Source organism: Capra hircus, chromosome 22 (genome assembly GCF_001704415.2).
Source record: "Capra hircus breed San Clemente chromosome 22, ASM170441v1, whole genome shotgun sequence".
Classification (NCBI taxonomy): Eukaryota; Metazoa; Chordata; class Mammalia; order Artiodactyla; family Bovidae; genus Capra; species Capra hircus.
In genome coordinates this window covers 53469503-53486220 of record NC_030829.1, presented here as the reverse complement: position 1 = coordinate 53486220, position 16718 = coordinate 53469503, and positions in this window count along the sequence as shown.

Sequence of the window (16718 nt, the reverse complement as noted above, 5' to 3'; positions counted from 1 at the left end):
TCTTCAGAAGACTAGGTGGGGGCATCTGAAGCTTTGAGTCAGTGATGAAACTAATACAAATATGTTTCTAAAGAGCAAAACAAGAAAGCAGGTGTGAACTATTCTGGTATGGTGCATATTCAATCATATTCTGGTTTCAAGAATTTCATTTTTCTTTTCGTTTATCACCATATTCGTTTTATTTAATGTAAATTGTATACAGAACTTAGTAATTTTCCCAAGAACTGAGTTCAATACTTTTTTAACTTGACACTTTTAACTGCCAGAATAAAGTAGTAGCAGATAAATTCTGTAGAATAAAGCTTACTTACAAATGGATGACGTCTTTAGAAAAAGAGGTGGAGCAATGAAAACGTTTAGTAGTTAAGTGGTCAATACAGTAAAATGGAAGTAATTTAAATGGATAATTTTAAATTCAGACAAAGTAGGAGCTAGAAGAATATAATACTTTCAGATGAGGAAAGACAGCTCAGAAAAGTAAAGTGTCTTGGCCAGGAACAAGAGCAGCAGAACCAGGTCTGGAATTCAAATCTCTCAGCTTCTTGGCAAAGGTTTCCTGACCATTTAGTTCCACCCAAATACAGGTGACAGAGCTTTTTCTTCCAAATTTATCCCCACCCCTCTGTACATAAGGCCCTCTCACCCTCTGTGTAGGGGATCTTGAGTGTCCCATGACTGCTGAAAAGCAGGGGGTGAAAGGGCAGTTTTTCTGTTTGGATGGGGCATGGTTAGGAGTCCTTTGCTTGGATGATCCAGGAATGATATGCAGGCAGTTGCCCATGGAAGGATCTCAATCCTCAGGGACAAGAGGTTGCTCTGTGTGTCACCTGGAGCACTCCCAGGCATGGAAGGATGGCCTGGGAGCACTTTGACCAACTTGACTGGCCTCCCAGTAGTATCTGGGCAGAACCACTGTCTCCCTGCAGGATCTAAAGGCAGGTTCTCATCCCAAGACCCCCATGATGACTCCCTCTAAGATCACTTAAAGTTCTGCTTTGCTATGCCATTCCTTACATTTCTGTTCAATGAGTGTTTGTCAAATTTGATAATGAGTGCCATTATTTAGTGCCTACACTAGGCTAGACATTCCATTTCCATAATTAATCCTCCAAATCTTTAGTTTTTTTTTTTCTTACTGTAATAGGTACTCACTAAATTCACACAGAGAGGTCACTTTACTAGATGATGTAGATAAAGAAGGAATTTCATAAACACTTTTAAGAAATTTAAGTAAACAGTTGTTCACCAGTTTGCATTTCTAAGGAAACTTAAGTGTATTTTCTTGCTAGCAAACTCCCATGCTTACTGAGTGTTATTAATGCAGGGGAGTCAAAGCAGTGGGTAGATGATGCAAATATTTCATTGGCGAATACGTCTGGGGCTTGGTGATTTTTTCAGTTGTTTTGCAAAGCTGCATCAGTCATTTTAATTTAAAATTCTACTTTAATCTAAAATCTTCTGTACCAAGGTTGTTAACAATATCACTGTTAGCCCATCTATCCAGCTGAGCTAAGTGTTATTACATAAGCTGTCTAAATAGTGTCAGCAAATATGAACGTGTATTTTGGTCTTAAAGTGATGAATCTGGCTCATGAAAAGGCTGAACCCGTGCTGCCTACTAGCTTGTGTTGATTACCAGAGCAAATAATTCGAGCTGTGAAGGAGAAGAGCTCCACCCTACTTTAACTGTGGGTTTCTCAGCCTCCTTCTATTTTTTTTAAATCACTGTGACAATTTAAAAAAATGTGTGTGTGTGTGTGCACACGTGAGTGTCACTCTGGACGGATTGGATGAGAGGCATACAACCAAGGCTGTTGTATACCTTTTAGCAGCATGCATGCTCAGTCACTCAGTCATGTCCCACTCTTTGCAACCCCATGGATGGACTGCAAGCCACCAGGCTCCTCTGCCCATGGAATTTTCCAGGCAAGAATACTGGAGCATGTTGCCATTTCCTCCTCCACGGGATCTTCCTAATCCAGGGATCGAACACACATCTCTTGCATCTCCTACACTGGCAGACAGATTCTGTATCACTGAGTCACCTGGGAAGTCCACCTTTTAGCAGAGCTCAGTGTAAATAAAGATCAACTCTTGTCTTTTTAGATTGTTGCAAAATGAGACTTTTATGAGTTTATAAATGACTAGTCTTAACACCAGGTCACCAATTTGGGGGTGTTTACAACCTAGACTAGGCAAAAGGAGGAACGGGAAGGTGACAGATTTGCTTGGTCTTGACATAGTGACTTCTTCTGCCACTATTTACAGAGCTCCCAGGTTCTGTGGCCAAGGTAGCATCTCAGGGAAGAAGTGGAGGATTCAGTCCCCTACTCTATAAATCTTTGGGTAGGGTTGAGGGACTAAGGTGTGGCTTTACTTAAAAGAGAAAGTAATAAAGAAAATCATTAAAAACTATGAATCTTGAATGTAGTAGGCAGGAAATGGTAGCGGAGAATCATTGCAGGGGAAGGGGATTATCTTGAAGGAGGAATATGGCTTTGTCCATGTGATACTACCAGGGTCCTCTGTAACTCCCCGCACCCTACCCAATTACAACTGAGAAAGTAGTCAAAACGTGGAAGAAGGGAAGAATGCAGGATTCAAAGAGGCTTTACAGGAACTATGGCATCTGATTGGGTTTCCCTGGTGGGTCAGTGGTAACGAATCTGCCTGCCAAAGCAGGAGACAGGCGTTCCATCCCTGGGTTGGAAAGATCCCCTGCAGAAGGAGATTGCAACCCACTTCAGTGTTCTTGCCTGTGCATGGAGTCGCAAAAGAGGTGGACATGTCTTAACTACTAACAACAACAGCAACTAGTGGGCATGAGGCCACTTTCTGCTCTTCTATTTGCTCGTTCAGTCAATTGGTTTCAAAATGCTCCAGGTGACCACAGAATATTAGAGGGTGCTGACAAGTTAGATTTGTGAAATAAATATCATGTTTTAAAGGAGGTCAGGCAAGGAAGTGGTTCACCATAAAATACTACGACTCCCTTTAAGACTGTGTGGATGACGGTAATGTCTTAGCCCAAGTGATAGATTAGCTTCACTGATCTAAATCTCCAAAATTAAAACAACCCAAAGGAAAAAAACACCAAAAACATCGAAAACTGAAGACTGACTAAGAAATGTTAGGAATTGGTTGGGACGAACACCTCCTTGTGAAGTACAAGAATAATTTACTGTGCATATGGTGTGCTGGTGGTTTAGCCACTAAGTCCAACTCTTGTGAGCCCCAGGCTCCTCTGTCCATGGGATTTCCCAGGTAAGAATACTGCAGTGGGTTACCATTTCCTTCTCTGGGTGGATCTTCCCGACCCAGGGATCAAACCCTGGTCTCCTTCACTGCAGGCAGATTCTTTACCCACTGAGCCAACACAATGATATGCACCAAATCCTCATTCCACAGCCTCAAGGGCATGTCTGCATCTGAGTCAGACGCACAAGCTCAATCCCTGCATTCAGCAATCGTTTGTGGGAAACCTGATACACAACAGACACTCTGGGGAAGGCAACAGTAAGCAAGATGGGATTCGTCCCTTTCAAACAGGGCCTTATGATCAAGTCAAGGGAAGACGCAAGCTTACAAAGGGATCTCAGAGCAGGCAATATGGGGAACGGGAGTTCAGAGAAGAGAAAGTCAACTCTCTTGAAGGTAAAAGGAAGTTCAGGAGAGCCTTTCAGGAGGCAGAAGAATTCCAGCTGGTCTTTAAAAGGTGTGTGCGAGAGTTGTGAGTGAGCATGATGATTGAGGGAGAGAAGGGTGTCCTGAGCAAGGAACCAGAATTTTCATCAGGTGAGGCAGTAAAACTGTCCAGAGATGTGCTTTTCGATTTGTTATTTCAAGTCAGACTGCAAAAAGAGATACACAATGTACACAGTGATGGAGTATCTATACTAGTGTCTTATTCAGGAATGTGGGCCTTCCTAGATCTAGGATCTTTGCTACATGTTTACCTGGACTAATGTCAATGGAAATATGTTCACCAACTGCATTCCATCTTAGAAAATGGAAAACTTAGATTTGCTCAGGAAGTTTTGCTTACAGAGATAGGGCTCTGCAGTCCCTTTGCAAAGTCTGAATGGCCTAGTGCAGCTGTGTTCATGGATGGAAGTTTTCTCAGTGGGGTGGGTGTCATTCTTGGTCGGTTTATACTTCTCTGTCTTTCTCACTACTATATTTCAAGCTCCTTGAAGGATGGAATCTTTATTACATGATCAACCTGAATTGCCCCTCCCCTGCCCCCAGCAAGGGCTGGTCTATAATACCTCTGAGCAATGCTTAAAGAACTGAATTGAAATTAAACGGGAACATCTCAACAAACATTTGTGAGTGCCTGCTGAGTTCCAGATTGGAGAAGGCAATGGCAACCCCCTCCAGTACTCTTGCCTGGGAAATCCCATGGACGGAGGAGCCTGGTAAGTTACAGTCCATGGGGTCATGAAAAGTTGGACAGGACTGAGTGACTTCACTTTCACTTTTCACTTTCATGCACTGGAAAAGAAAACGGCAACCCACTCCAGTATTGTTGCCTGGAGAATCGTAGGGACGGGAGCCTGGGGGGCTGCTGTCTGTGGGGTCGCACAGAGTCGGACACGACTGACATGACTTAGCAGCAGCAGCAGCTGGGTTCCAGATACTGTGTGTGTTCAGGGGGCAGGGAGGGGTTGCTGTGGGCAAGCCTTCTCCTGGACATGCATCATATATTATCAAACATCCAACTATCCCTTCCCTGGTGGCTCAGACGGTAAAGCGTCTGCCTGCAGTGCGGGAGACCCAGGTTCGATCCCTGGGTTGGGAAGACCCCCTGGAGAAGGAAATGGCAACCCACTCCAGTACTCTTGCCTGGAAAATTCCGTGGACTGAGGAGCCTGGTAGGCTACAGTCCATGGGGTCACAAAGAGTCGGACACGACTGAGCAACTTCACTTTCACTTTCACAGCTATCCCTATTTTCTGTGTTAAATGTTATTTTGAGTTTGGTTTATATAACTTTCATAATCGTGAGTCTTTGAGAATGAATTATTTAGTTCTTGTGACTTAACCCTTCTGTTTTTATATAACTACAAATTGAATTCTAGTTGGTTGGTTGACTTAATGATACATTTTGAAGAGATCTCATAAAACTATTACTAATTTAGCTATGTGGTTTTCTTTTCATTGTCATGGACTCACATTATTATGTGTGCATGCATGCCAAGTCACTTCAGTCGTGTCTGACTCTTTGTGACCTCATGGACTGCAGCCCACCAGGCTCCTCTGTGCATGGATTCTCCAGGCAAGAATACCGCCTACAGTGGGTTGCCATGCTCTCCTCCAGGGGATCTTCCCCACCTGGGGATTGAACCTGAGCCTCTTATGTCTCCTGCATTGGTAGGTGGGTTCTTTACCACTAGCACCACCTGGGAAACCCTTATTATATATTTTATCATATATCATACTATATATTATATATTGAATATATATTATATAATATCCATAGTCTTTTATTTCACATATTTATAGGGCTTGGTCCCTGTGCCTTAAATGTCTGTGGATGTTGGGAGAGCAAAGAGGATTGAAACCTCTGCTCTCTAGGCTCCTAACTGTGTAGCAAAAGAGCTAGACCCATTAGAAGGTCACGTTCATATAACTGGTCACTCTCTGGGAAACTAGATAAGGGGCACTTAGTTCAATCTAGGACTTCAAGGAAACCATTGAGAAGATCCCTGAACTGAATCTTGAGGGACTGGCAAGAGCTAGCCTGGAAAAGCAAGGCAGAGAGGGTAGAGGAAGCAAAACCTCAAACAGTCCAGTGCTTGAATTCCTAACAAAGCGTGAATAATATGTCAGCATCTAGCGTAGGAGTTACTGCTGCCCAGAATGTCACTGCTTTGCTAAAAGTATTGACAAATAAGTCATGACTAGAAAAACTATCTTCACAAGGAAAAAAATAACCCAACACTCTAAAAACCAAAGGGATATAAAGATAACTTATATCTCTTTATCTGTTACTGTCTAAAAGGGAGCACAGGGTGACTTCTGGGGTACTAGGGCAGTGGCACTATTCTGTTTCATGATCTGCATGCAAGTTATATATTTTTAGTTTGTGAAAAATAATGAGTTATATTCTTATACGTATAACTTCAATCAAGTCTTTGAAAATGTAAATGCTTATACAAATCTGTATGTATTTGTGTATAAATATTTCAATAAAGAGTTCACCTGCCAACGCAGGAAACACAAGAGACATGGGTTCGATCCCTGGGTCAGGAAGCTACCCTGGACAAGGGAATGGCAACCCACTCCAGTGTTCTTGCCTGGAGAATTCCATGGACAGAGGAGCCTGGTGGGCTACAGTCCATGGGGTGGCAAAGAGTCAGACACGACTGAGCGACTGACACTTTCCCTTCAACTAAAAGGTTTTAAAAATGAAAAAAAGAAAAAAGGTAATGTACCTGGTTTACTGCTACAGTGGAGGCTCAGAAACCCATCTGGTGTTCCCCTAAGGGGAGGATGTCTTTCCAGGACTGAGTGTCTCTATCTGGCCTGCACTCAGTCAGCCTGCACACCCTCCCCAGCACCAGCAGGTACAGTGGAGGAGAAATGTGGCTGGGGCTTTATGGAAACAACCCTGAAGAAACCTGTGGAGGGTAAACGCCGAACATCTAACACTCACAGAATTGAAACTTTCAGTGAGCATAAGCGGAGATCTATGATCCCCAGTTGTTCTTATCTGGTCTTACTGAAAAATAATGAGACCTGAATATAAGTCAGAAGACAATTAGACGTCAATAGCCGCATGTATAGGACAGAAAAAGTTTTGCATTGTAAGAAATTTAGTGTGAATCTACATATCTAATATTGTGTGAGAGAACCCATTGAAACCACGGAATTAGTTTCTTCCCTAGGATCTCTGCTTGTATCCACAGAGAAGGTTCTATGTGTTGAGAGATTGTCCATCGGCCCCATGTATTTTTCAGTTAGAATTTACAATAGTGTGAAGATTTGCTTCTTTAAAGTAGGTATGTATTTTAAAACCCTCTATGATGTGAATCATCATAGCCTTCAAAATCTTTTGCACAGTGAACTGTTTCAGTAACAAAGACTTCATGTTTCAAAAGTGATATTTAGTTTAATCCTCAAAGCAATCCCTGAAGATAAATACTTCCTTCTTCCCACCGCTGCGCCCCTCGATACACAGACCCTGGGAGGGACTACTAGGCTTGCCTCCTTCGGTCACTTACTGGCCTTTGCCTCAGTCATCTCTCGTCTCCAGTCACCCGCTGCCGCCTGTCTCCCGTCAGTCATCTTCACCAACCTCCAGATCCCGCGTGCACTCAAGCACACCCGAGCATGGCCTGGCTAGCGCCCCTTTGTCCCGGCTCTGCCTGAGCCCGAAGCTGCTTCACTGCCATGCTGACAGCTCAGAAGTGACCCTCTCTGATCATCACCAACTCTCTGAACAACGGAAGTGTTAGTCATGTCCAACTCTTCGCGACCCCATGGACTACAGCCTGCCAGGCTCCTCAGTCCATGGAATTTTGCAGGCAAGAATACTGGAGTGAGTAGTCATTCCCTTCCCTGGGGGATCTTTCCAAGCTCGAACCCGGGTCTCCTGCAAAGCAGGCAGATTCTTTACCATCTGAGCCAGCAGGGAAGCCCCAGCTATCTGAGTTTCTCCAATTCCTACACTTTCCTTAAACCTTACCTCTGGCCTGACTGTGACCTAACCGTGACCTTGTGAACCTTCTATGTCTTTCTGGTCTAGCATCTCTTCTCCTTGACTCACTCCTCCAGGTCATCACTCCACCAAGAGAAGCTTCTATTTCCTACCAGCTGACTCTGTTACAACACCAACTTGATCAGCCTTTAATCCTTCCAGCCATCTATTTGTTGTTGTTGTTTTTCTTGTTCCAAAACAAGAGAACTCACATAACTAACTGTATTTACTGCATAAAAACTTTTGAACTATGTTTTCTCAATTTCTTCTGGCCTTTACAGCTGCTGATATTCAGGCTCAGCTTCTCTTCCACATGACCCAGGTGGCTGTCCGCTAAAGTTCCCTAGTCCTCAAGCATCATTCCCCTCCCTTCTCTTCAACCCCCACAGATGATCCCCTTCGGCTTTTCTAGAAGGGTAAGCTCCCTGGAAGTCCCTGAATTCATGCTCCCATTTTCTTCATCAGTAAGTGAGGAAATAGTAAAGATTACACACACCTGGTATTGCCTAGGGTATAAGGAAATGACATGCTTTAAAACTTTGGCTGGAGGATAAAGAATGGAGTAGGTCTTCTCTTTTTTTGAGGACACACTGGAAATTAGCATCAAAACTGAGAATGCACACGCCCTTTGACCCAGTGATTTGTCTTCACTTCTAAGAATTTATTTATGAAAAAAACAAGAGGGTGAAGAAGTATGTACAGAGATGTTTACTGTGGCTTTGATGTGGTAAAAACCCTGAGACTGTTTAAATGTTCCTCTTTTGGGGGGATGACTAAATGAACTGTGCTGCAATAAAGTGGAGTCTTCTGCAGCTGTCAAAATGCCCAGGAAGAATCCATGTGCACTGACATGGAAAGATATTCATAATATATAATAAAGTGACAAAGTCAAGTTGGAGAATCGCAGTCACTGAAAGATTCCACTTAGTTACTTATAAACACAGTTATAAATACAGACTTAGTCAGAAAGGTGATGCACCGAACTCCTTATACCCAAATCCAGGCCGGGGTCATAGAATGGGGATAGGTGTGTGCGGTGGTTGATCCCTACACTATACATTGTAGTCTGTAATTTTAATTTCATTATTAACTCTTTATTCACTGGGGGGTTTCTGAAACTAATGTCTGTGGCCAGCGACTTGTTCTGTAAGTGATACTGAAACACTCCAGTCAATAAGGCCCAGCATGTGTTTATACGCCTCTGGTCAATAACGTGTTAAGTGGATATTACTTTTATAATTTAGTGACATGAGGAGAAAGTAAGATAAAAGCCAGTACAAAGGCACCCTTGTTACATTTGCCAGTGTTTTATGTGTCCACCACAATCAAGGCACCCTCCTTCGAAAGGTCAGGCCTCACGCCTGTTCTCTATAAACAAGAAAAGAGGCAGAAATGCCAGGTCAACAGTAGACCTGTATGGAGACCACCCAGAGGTGATCACTCCAAACACAAGGCCAACATTTAGATATTTTCACTTTGGTTGCAGCCCGCTGCTGTTAGCTTTCTTCCTCTTTTTTTTTTTCTTTCTCCAGATGGCTGAGCAGATATTTTATAACAAAATTAAACAGGAAACCAGCATATGTCTTGGACACAAAGATGCACTGTACAGGAACGATAAAACCATTAGGTTCATTTTCTTTACTGCATTACATGTAACACCTTTTATGGGAAAGGTGCATATCCATTTTGATATGACTTACACCAAAATGATCAGTGATTATCAATCATGGTTTATTATTGCCACCCTTTATTTTTTCCAGAAAGAGAGGGCAAAGTCATTAAATGCATGTAAAGTATCTCAGGGGCTACATAATCTAAGTTCTTACCTCATCTTCTAAAACACCCACATAACTTCTTTCCCTACTGATTCTCAGGAGAAACTCTTGTCTAAGGCTAAGTATGACCCAGATTTCATGGTCCCATCCACCACCTCCTACCTCTGCTGGGTCAACTCCACTCATTATATATAAATATATTTCCTGATGGCTCAGACAGTAAAGAATCTGCCTGCAATGCGAGAGACCCATGTTTGATCCTGGGTCAGGAAGATCCCTTGGAGAAGGGAATGGCTACCCACTCCAGCATTCTGCTCTGGAGAATCCCATGGACAAAGGAGCCTAGAGGGCTACAGTTCATGGAGTCCCAAAGAGTCAGACAGGACTGAGAAACTAATATTTTCACGTTCATATATATACATATATATAAATGCTTAGCTCCTATATCCCTTTCTCTCTCTTTGATTCTCCGTCAGGTTCAAATTATGCTTGTCTCCTCTAGATTCAGAGTGAAACAAAACAATAACAAATATTAACCCTAAACCAACCCTTCCTTTGTCTAAACTTTCCCTACCGTCCGCTGCCCTGGCTTCCTCCTCCTCTTACTGCCAGCCTCTTTGAGGAGAGCACTCCCTGATGACCGCTCACGTGCCACAGCTCACTCACCCGCCCAGTCTGGCTCTGTTCCCCTGCTCCCTATTGAAACAGACTTCTCAGAAGCCATCGGATGAGCTCCACTTGCCAAACCTCACGCCTGTCCAAGTCGGCTGGCAGCGTGTCCCAGGGTGGGCCGCTTCCTTCCTTATGCTTTCCGCGCTTCTGCGGCTCTTCCCTCTCCTCCCTGCTGCTTCCCTCTCCGTGGCTGACCCCTCTTCTGCTCTGCTCTGGAAAGTGGTGTCTGCTGGCATCTCTCCTCAACTTGTCTTCACACTGTACCTTCCTCATCTGTGTAATTTCACTCATTCCTGCGGTGTCATCTCTCATGTAGGAAGATGACCATCAAACCTGCACCCTTAAGCCATGCTTCTCACCTGCCTACCCAGCTTATATTTCCAGAAGCTTACAACTTACATCTCTAGGTTTTTCCATGTGCCCCCAAAGCTGTGTAAATTCAGCACATCTAATGATAGTCCGGCAGTCTGTCTTAGTCCTGTTCCATCACCAGTCGCACCAGTGAGATGATTCAGAATCCTCCATGAGTTCTGCATTCTCTCCGCCTGCACATCCTGGGGCTACATCTCCTGAAATAACTTGCAAAATCACTGACCCTCTCTTGTTCTTTCTAACAGCTACTCCCCAGTCCTATTCCTCTTAACTCGAATAATACCAAAAAACAACGTCAACAAAACCAGAACATAATTCTAATCTGTCTAAAGCACGTACTAATTACAGAGCTCTTACCTCCTGGAATTTAGACCAGCCTCATGGAAAAGTTGTGGAAGGTGGATGGGTGGGGTACAGATCCTTCCCCATGAAATGGAGTTCAAAATAAAAATTTAATTGTGACTTGGAAAATCAAAGCGATGATTCTCACACACATCTAGTTTTAGTTTTCAGTTCTGACGTGAAAAAAATAGTTTTGTGAGTTTTAGTTTTGGGGCGAGTCAGTTAATCATGATAATTTTATCAAAGATGTACCAGTTTGAATACTGGCTATGTTTGCACTTTTCTTGTGAAATGGGTGAAATGAATAGCCGTCATTCTTTTGTTTTATAAAAAAGCCTTTCCAGGTATTTCACACTTTCACACACTCAGTTTTCAGGAAAAAAAATACTGGCTAATACATCTATTTCCAGGAACAGTGAATAGGTATATAAACGGTGGATTAAAAATAAATGCTTCCATACATGGCTCTTCTAACAACTGTCAGGGTGTGCCGTCAAGAAAAAAACACCAATGTTTCACAAAAGAATTATTTCATGCTTCTCTTCTTTCCTCTGAAATATTCTTGACAGGCTTGTAAGTAGTTTAGCCAAAATATGAATCAGCCCTTCAACATCACCTCCGAGGTCAAGGGAAGATTTGGGAGACTATAGGGTACAAGACTGCTAGGGTATAGTCACAGAGAAGCATTCAAAGCGGCAGGTAAACTAAATGTACTTACTTACATTTTTGCCTCAAGTTTTGAAGATAATCTGTTATTATACCTAATACCTTTTTTTAAAATCCTTTGTTAAAGTTAAAATCAGACGGCATATTTTATAACTTGTATTTATATGCTATATATACTATAAAAGAAAAGCAAGCTCAATGTAAAAATATATAAAAATTTTGAGAGAATGAGAAGCTGTAGACATGACTACTTTGAAAGTACCTTATTTAGATCTAAAGGAAAAGGAGAGTCAATTCTGTTAAACACGGGCTCATATTCTATCTCACCAAAAAACTGAGTCTGTGTTTACCAAAAGAGCAAAGAGTTTTCCGGTAATGTCATTATTAAAAAACATAATTCTAAAAGCTGTCCTTTTGAAGCTCAAGGTTGAAAATGTTTGCTATGGGATGTGTACAGTAGCAATCAGTGTTTGTTCATTTACAGTTACAAATCGTGGGTTTCAGAGGGGGGTGATTTACTTTACCAACCTGTTCCCACTAGCTGGGAGCTCACAGGCCCCCAGGAAGCTCTCTGAGAAATGACAGCTGGAGGCATTGCTCCTTAAATAAGTTATTTTACAGGTAAAAAGTATGGTTCTAACAGTTGGACTTAAAAGCAAAATGCAGGATCTTGCTTCTCTGGAAAGCACAAGTTGATAATACAAGATGTGGGGTAGAAATGGGAACTAATCTCTTTCTGTATTAAAAAAAATTGCTTTACATACAGAGGTAATTTTTAATCTTATAATTAACCTAGAAGTCTGGTCTAACTTTTGTAATCCATTCACACCTATCAGAAAAATGTCTGACCCCGTCCAGGCCTTTAACTTATGCTGGAATTTTCATCTTTAATTGGCAAGAAACACCAGTGCCGTCTAGTTCTCATTTTCCAATGGTGAAAAGTAATAGGTGAATGAATGGGAATGTTTCACAGAGAATATTACGTGGAATACTTATTAAATAGTGTGAAGAACTGAAATAAAGTTCACTTCCTTTTTGAAAAATAAGTGTTTGGGAACCTTGGAATGGCATATAAATCATATGTTAGTCACAGAATAGAGGGGCCACCCTGATAGCTCGAGTCTGCCTGCAATGCAGGAGACCCCAGTTCGATTCCTGGGTTGGGAAGATCCACTGGAGAAGGGATAGGCTACCCCCTCCAGTATTCTTGGGCTTCCCTTGTGGCTAAAGAATCTGGGAAGATCCACTGGAGAAGGGATAGGCTACCCCCTCCAGTATTCTTGGGCTTCCCTTGTGGCTAAAGAATCTGTCTGCAATGCAGGGGACCTGGGTTCAATCCCTGGGTTGAGAAGATCCCCTGGAGAAGGGAAAGGTTAACCACTCCAGTATTCTGGCCTGGAGAATTCCATGGAATGTATAGGCCACGGGGTCACAAAGTGTCAGACATGACTGAGCGACTCACTTTCACTTTCAATCACAGAATAAGGCTCTGGTAGCCGCTACGGATCACAGCATGATGAACAGCCACTGTTATTTTTGAGGGAGAAAGTGAAGATTTCAAGTATATTTTAAAAATTTGCAGCTGAAAGTAATAACTGATTCAAAAAATGATACCAAGAGAATGAAAGTATATGTCCATGAATGTAAAGTATATGGTATATGTGTATGTGTGTGTGCTAAGTGGCTTTAGCTGTGCCCGACTCTGCTACCCTCTGGACTATAGCCCACCAGGGTCCTGTCCATGGGATTCTCTAGGCAAGAATATTGGAGTGGATTACCATGCCCTCCTCCAGAGGAATCTTCCCGATCCAGGGATCAAATCTGTGTCTCCTGCGTCTCCTGCATTGATAAGTGGATTCTTTACCACTAACACCACCTGGGAAGCCCAGTATATGTGTATATATTTGCATATATCTGTGTGGTATATGGATGTGTGTGCATTTGTGTATATGGGTGCATATGTGTCTGTATGTATATGCATGAATGTATGGGTATATGTGTGTGTATGCAGGAAAAGAAATGAACAGGAAAGGACTTTGAGGTCCTAAAATAATTCTGATGGTGGATTAGCATTTATCAGGAACTGATCTTAATAAATGCTTTTTGTAGGTGATAAAACTAATAGCATCAGCCAACAAAAATTATAGTTTTTCTCATAACAGAATTCTGGAGTTCTCATTGGCAGGTAAAGATTTTCTTTCCCGGAAGCCAGTCTTTTATTATTTTAGATTTTGTGAAAATACTTAGGCCCAGGTGCCTATGTTTTCAGTAAAAGGTACTATGTGACTTTCAGAGCAAGCGGAACACAAGAATAATCTGGAAAATGGATTACCAAGGCCTGACAGAGCTCCAGGGGAGCTTTACAGTGTAAAAAAGGTTGGTTCTCATCTGGTCTCATTAACACTGGCACAGTTGAGGAAGCTCAGCTCAAGGGTTGTATAATAAACGTGGAATAGTTGAGCGACATTCCTGCCCACCTTACTTTTAAAAATCACTCTTTTTCTGCTACTAGGAGAGATTTTCAGCTCAAGTCTCTGAACTGACACCTGGTCTAGTCCATTGCCAACATTTTCCTGCTTACCTCTCATCTGGGCATATTTCTTCTGGGCCTTTTATTTGGGATTGTTTTCAGAGAGAAGGGAAAAAAAATGTAACTCTATTTAACACAAGGTCCAAGTACACTGGCCTTATAGGAAGGAGTTTAATTAGGCCAGAGAGATAGGTGTCATTTCTGGGAAACCAGAGAGGGCCTGGGAATAGCATTTATTCCAAACCTGCTTAATCTCAGGACAGATACCCTTTGTGGGTAGTAGAGTTATTATGAAAGAATGCCTTCAGAGATCAAAACTTTAGAGGGCAAAAGTTCAAGGGAGGATTTATTTTTACTGTTAAAAGGGAAGATGGATTATGAGTAAAATCAAGAATGCTGATTAAAATGCCAAAAGCTCAGAAAGCCCAGAAGTGCTGTTTGGTTTGCAGACTGTTTGTTTTTTCCTGAGCCAGACGCTTGCCGAATACATCTGTCTTATTCCTCAAAGGTTTTTCTAACTGGCTGCTAGTCTCACATAAAATCATTTGCCCCAGCTAGTGCATATGTGTGTGTGTGGGGAGGTGGGTATGGGAGAAGGTTTAGCAAAGAAAGTCCTATGGGTAAGGTGACCCTACCTATGAGTGAACTGTATTTGCAAAAGCGTGTGTGTGTGTGTGTGTGTGTGTGTGTGTGTGCGTACGTTGTCATGCCTGATTATTTGCAGACACAAGAAGCAAAATCATAGGTAAGACCTCATGAGAACATACTGGTGTTTCATTGCAAGATATAGTGCACAAGTGATTTGAGGTCCATCAATTTCTTATGCTTCAGCAATGACATCTCTCAGGGTGACTAACTGTAAGAACTTATCACCCTTTACCTAAAAAAAGCAATTTATTTTTAGAAACTGAAAGCTGTGAGGGACATGCATATGGTTTACTACAACCTTTCTTGGGGACAACCGAGATCCACAACAGCCCCAGGGCCTGCCTGAGATACAAGGCACTGTGACAGCATTTTCTTCCCCAGCTGGCGGTTATTGCCACTATGACTGTTACGGAGTTCTTTTTCCCAAGGGAAAAAAAATTGATATATGGCCAGCAACGGACTTTTGGTTATCAAGTTCATTTATTTGCGCATCAAATGATAATGAAATGGTTCATATGACAGGCACTATCTTAGGCTCTGGGGTCACACTGATGATGAAACAGACACAGCCTCTACTCTCGTGAGGTAAAGTGAGTCTTGTTTAGTTGTTAAGTCGTGCCCAACTCTTTGCGACCCCATGGACGACAGTGCCTGAGCTTTCTTCATCCTTCACTATCTCCCGGGATTTGCTCAAACTCACATCCATTGCATCAATGATGCTATCCAACCATTTCATCCTCTGTCGCCCCCTTCAAAGTGAGTCTTACAGCTATAAAATTTGGTTCGAAGATTTTGTTCCTCTAAATACAGATGGCCAATAGGCACGTGAAAGGATGCTCAACATTGCCGATTATTAGAGAAATGCAAATCAAACCTACAATGAGACACCACCTCACACCAGTCAGAATGGCCATCATTAAAATCTACAGATGACAAATTCTAGAGAGGGTGTGCAGCCCTTCTACGCTACTGGAAGGAATGGAAGGCGGTACAGTCACCGTGCAAAACAGTATAGAGGGTCCTCAGAAAACAAAAAGTAGAATTCCCATGTAATCCAGCAGTCTCACTCCCGGGCATACACCCAGACAAAACTGTAACTCAAAAAGGTACATGCATCCTTGTGTTCACGGCAGCAATACTCACAACAGCCAAGATATGGAAACAACGCACATGCCTGCTGACACATGGATAAAGAAGACGTGTATACACACCACACCTTCTTATGTGTATATACAGCGGGCATCCCCCGGTGGCTCAGTGCTGAAGAATCTGCCTGCAACGCAGGAGCTGTGGCAGGAGCCACGGGTTCGATCGCTGGGTTGGGAAGATCCCTTAGAGAGGGAAATGCCAACCCACTCAGTATTCTTGCCTGGGAAATCCCTTGGACAGAGGAGCCTGTAGAGTTCATGGGGTCACAAAATGGTTGGACACGACTTAGCAACTATACAACAAAAAGTGTGTGTGTGTGTATATAAAACGGAATACTACTCAGACATACAAAAGAACAAAAAATGCCATTTGCTGCAACATGGATACCACCAGAGATTATCATGGTATGTGAGTTAAGTCAGAAAGAGAAAGACAAATACCATGACTTCCGCATGGGATCTAAAATATGACACGAATGAGCTTTATTATGAAACAGAAACAGGATCACAGACACTGAAAACAGATGGTGGCTGCCAAAGCGGGGGCTGGAGGAGGAATGGGGTGGGAGGCCGCAGTTACCAGATGTAAGCTTTTCTAAACAGAATGGATGAACAACTAGGTCCTACCGTGCAGCACAGGGAACTGTATTTAATATCCGGTGATAAACCATAATGGAAAAGAATATTTTAAAAAGAACATATATATATATATATGCATATACACACACGTATAACCGAATTACTTTGATGTACCATAGGAATTAACGCAGCACTGTAAATCAATGCTACTTCAATTTTTAAAACTTATTAAAAATAATATAAACCTCTGTTCTTCCTTTGAAGAAACGTGCAGACTAATGGCAG